The sequence below is a fragment of the Cornus florida genome, unplaced genomic scaffold (assembly GCF_030987335.1).
Source record: "Cornus florida cultivar Cherokee Brave unplaced genomic scaffold, ASM3098733v1 CherokeeBrave_3.0.0_Hap2_Chr01, whole genome shotgun sequence".
Lineage (NCBI taxonomy): Eukaryota > Viridiplantae > Streptophyta > Magnoliopsida > Cornales > Cornaceae > Cornus > Cornus florida.
The window spans coordinates 40803266-40808175 of record NW_026775571.1 but is presented as its reverse complement, the minus strand read 5'-3'; the positions used below and the strand labels follow the sequence as shown (position 1 = coordinate 40808175).

Here is a 4910-nt window from a genome sequence, read left to right as displayed (position 1 = left end):
TCACAACCGAATTATGGTTGTGGGAGATGATTGATACCCTTGTTTTTAGGGTTCTTCGGAGTTCAAATTTGGGCAAGTTTGGTAAAGATCTTGATAAAGCAACGATGGCTGGTGTAAATTGATTTGTTTATCGTTGCAACAATAATGGAAGAGTTGAAATCACGCCGAAGAGTACAAGTGTCACCAGCTGAACCATGTCGTCGATGTGATCACGCTGCCGTTTTGTGGTCTGAACCACGCTGCCATCGTGAACCAAGGGCTATTTCCACCATATCAAACTTGTCGCCGCCGATCGTGAGACTTTGGGCGTAGTTGTTTCGCCGGAATACACAGTGGTTGCGATGGTTATGAGGGTGAGGATGGTGAATGTGGTTCTTGAGGGTAGATTTTCGCCGGAATACAGTGTCAAAAAATAGATCGGGAAAAGTGAATCGATGATGGCACTTCCCGGTGAGTGTTGTAGTGGCGACGGCGGTGGATAGGTGACTAGTATTTTTTATATTTTATTATGGTTGTGGGAAGAGGATTATAGTGGTGGTGGGCTGTATTGGTGATGGTGCCGGTGTGTTCGTGGTTGCGGGGTGGGGATGGTGGTGGTGGTGGTGGTGGGATGGTTATGGTGATGGTGCGCTATTTATGGGAGTTGTTTGTGCATTTTTTGTGGGAGATGATATAAACGGTGTCATATCCCCAGAGGTCCTTTGAGGTAATTTCATCTTTTAAGATTTTTTAATTATTTTTTGTTATATGTATAGTGAAGGGCATTTTAGTCTATTTGCCTATCTCAGTTTATTTTCCTGACAATAAGCCCTTATTTGCTCACTTTATTTAAACACGAGGGATATTATTTGTACATATTTTAAACTACAATGGTGTTTTTTGCACTCCCATATCTATATCTATATCTATATCTATTATTTTATATGCAAAGTGTTTCAGTGTTTCGATATTTCAATATTTATTTATTAATATAAAAAAATATTTATTAATTGATATAAAACTCTAAAAATTAACTAATAAAATTTAAATTACCTATTTATCTATTTATTTCTAAAAAAATTACCTAATAAAATAAATCACGACTTTCAAATTACTTAATAAAATTCAAATTACAAATTCCCTATAAATCTATACTATTATTAAAAGAGTTTCTATAAATTGAAATTACAAATTTCCTAATAAATCTATATTATTATTAAATGAGTTTCTATAAAACTGTAACATAAAATCTATATCTATACTATTATTATAAAAGATAATGACATTCATCCGGCCTAGCCCAGTTATGATTATGGACACATGTCATCATCTTATTAATCCAAGAAGCCTATAAATAGAGGCATTGAGGAAGGAGGAAGGGTACAGAAATTGAGAATTCTAGAAATCCAAGGGGGCAGAAATTCAGAGACTTCTTCCACAAATTCTCTGAAGACAAAAAGCAACAAGCACATCTAGAGACGAAGACGAAGACCAATAAGCACATCTAAAATTGTGTCGAGATTCGTCAGCACATGAATCCAACCAACAAAGGATCAGAGGATTGTACTTAATTTTTATAAATTAATAATTTAATTATTATTTACTTCATAAAAAAAAGTGTTAATGCATAATAAAATATTTAATAATTCACCACATATTATCCTCATACGGGTAGTGGAATTACATCTTATACACATTAATAAGTTAACAACATTAATATATTATACAGAGTAATAAGTTAACAACATTAATATATACATTAAGTATGAAAAGGAGTGCTATTGATTAATTAATTTCAAATATGTTAACTTTGACATAAATCATTTACCAATTAAAATTAAATAGGTAAAATAAAATAATTTCTCTACCTTTTATCTGAGTTTTTAATAAAACCGTTAGACAAGGATATATTTAAAGAGTTTCTATAAAACTCTAACAAAAATTACCTATTTATCTATTTATTATAAATTTTTTAATAAAAGAAAATCTAATTAGACAAAAAATTATTAATATAAAAAATATTTATTAATTGATATAGAAAATAAAATAATTTCTCTAAAACTCTACCATAAATTATCTTTTATTATGAGTTTTTTAATAAAAGAAAATTTAATTAGACAAGGATATATTTAAAGAAAATAAAATAATTTATTTAAAACTTTACCACAAATTACCCATTTTATTTTTAATAAAACTCTATCACATTAAACAAGAATATATTTAAAGAGTTTCTACAAAACTCTAACACAAATTACCTATTTATCTATTTATTGATTTGAGTTAAAATAAAAGAAAATCTAATTAGATAAAAATTATTAATAGAAAAAAATTATTAATTGATATATAAAATAAAATAATTTTTCTAAAATTCTACCACAAAATACCTTTTATTATAATTTTTTAATAAAAAGAAATCTAATTAAACAATGATATATTTAAAAAAAATAAAATAATTTTTATAAAACTCTACCACAAATTACCTATTTTTTTTTTCAACAAAATTCTATCACATAAAGATATATTTAAAGAGTTTCTATAAAACTCTAACACAAATTACCTATTTATCTATATATTATGAGTTTTTTTAATTAAAGGAAATCTAATTATATGAGTATTATTAATATAAAAAAATATTTATTAATTGAAATAAAAAAAAAAGGCTTTAAAAGAGTTTCTATAAAACTCTAACACAATTTACATATTTATCTATTTATTATTAGTTTTTAATAAAAGTAAATCTAATTAGACAAGAATTATTAATATAAAAAATATATTTATTAATTGTTTTAAAAAGTGTTTTTAAAAGAGTTTCTATATAAAACTTTAACACAAATTACCTATTTATTTATTCGTTATGAGTTTTTAATAAAATAAAATTTAATTAGACAATAATTGTTAAGATAAAAATATTTATTAATTAATATAAAAAAAAATATTTTTTCTAAAACTCTACCACAAATTATCTTTTATTTTGAGTTTTTCTTTTAATAAAAGGTAATCTTATTATACAAGAATCATTAATATAAGAAATATTTATTAATTGATAAAAAAAAGTTTTTAAAAGATTTACTCTAACACATATTACCTATTTATTTATTTTTTATTAGTTTTTTTAATAAAAGAAAATATATTTAAGCAATAATATATTTAAATAAAATAAAATGATTTCTATAAAATCTACCACAAATTAGCATTTTATTTTCTATAAAACTTTATCATATTATATATTTATTATGAGTTTTTTAATAAAGTAAAATTTAATTACAAGAATATATTTAAAAAAAATAAAATAATTTCTATAAAACGCTACCACAAATTAACTATTTTATTTTTTATAAAACTGTATCACAAATAACATGTATTTATCTATTTATTATGAATATATTTACGAAAAATAAAATAATTTCTATAAAACTCTACAACAAATTACCTATTTTTTTAAAAAAAAAAAACTTTATCACTTATAACCTGTATTTATATATTTATTATGAGTTTTCTAATAAAAAAAAAATTCTAATTAGACAAGAATCTATTTAAAGAAAAAAAATAAAATTTTAAAAGAGTTTATGTAAAACTCTAACACAAATTGCAGATTTACCTATTTATTATGAGTTTTTTAATTAAAGAAAATCTAATTAAACAATAATTATTAATATAAAAATATTTATTAATTGATATAAAAAATAAAATAATTTTTCTAAAACACTAATACAAATTATCTAAAATCTACCACATGTTAATTATTTTATTTTCTTTAAAACTGTATCATATATAACTTGTATTTATCTATTTATTATGAGTTTTTTAATAAAAGGAAATCTAAATAGACAAGGATATATTTAAAGAAAATAAAATAATTTCTATAAAACTCAACCACAAAAGACAAATTATTTTATAAAACTCTACAACAAATTATCTATTTTATTTTTTATAATACTATATCACATTAGACAATGATATATTTAAAGACAATATATAATAATATAATAATACATATAAATCTATATCTATATCTATACTATTATTAAATGTGTAAAGTGTTTCAGTGTTTCAGTATTTCAATATTTCAGTATTTATTAATTAATTAATATAAATTCCATAAAACTCAAAATTACCTAATAAAATTCAAATTAATTCAAATTCACAAAATATAAAAAGAGTTTAATTTAAATTACAAAGTCCCACATCAGTTTTAAATAAAAAGAATTATATGAAAACCTCTTATAAAACTATAGAGTTAAAGAAATAATAATCACACCTTCTCGGCCTTTTGGCTAAGATAAAGTGTAGTACTAAATTTTTTTGGGTCGACCTTTTGGTTAACATTTCTTGGTCTTTTGACTAAGATCAAGTGCAGTACTACTTTCTCGACATTTGTGCAAAGAGTTTCAGTATTTATTATTAATGGATATAAATTCTATAAAACACAAAATTACAAAATAAAATTCAAATTAATTCAAATTAACAAAATATAAAAATAGTTTAATTCACAATAAAGAACTTTCATTAATTATTATATCCCACTATATAAATTCTATAAAACTCAAAATTATGTAATAAAATTAAAATTAATTCAAATTAACAAAATATAAAAAGAGTGTGTTTCAGTATTTCAGTATTTATTTATTAATTGATATAAATTCTATAAAACTCAAAATTACCTAATAAAATTAAAATTAATTCAAATTAACAAAATATAAAAAGAATTTAATTCAAATTACAAAGTCCCACATTGGTTTTAAGTAAAAAGGATTACATGAAAACCTCTTATAAAACTATAGAGTTAAAGAAATAATTTTGGGTATGCCTTTTGGCTAACCTTTCTTGGTCATTTGGCTAATATCAAGTGTAGTACTACTTTCTGGACCTTTGTGCAAAGAGTTTCAGTATTTATTTATTAATTAATATAAATTCTATAAAACTCAAAATTA

The 4910-nt window shown here is 22.6% G+C and overlaps 1 pseudogene; it reads left to right on the top strand.

The window, feature by feature from the left end:
* Positions 1 to 4233: 4233 nt before the first annotated feature.
* LOC132282437 (U2 spliceosomal RNA) lies at positions 4234 to 4396 on the top strand (annotated as a pseudogene).
* Positions 4397 to 4910: the final 514 nt, after the last annotated feature.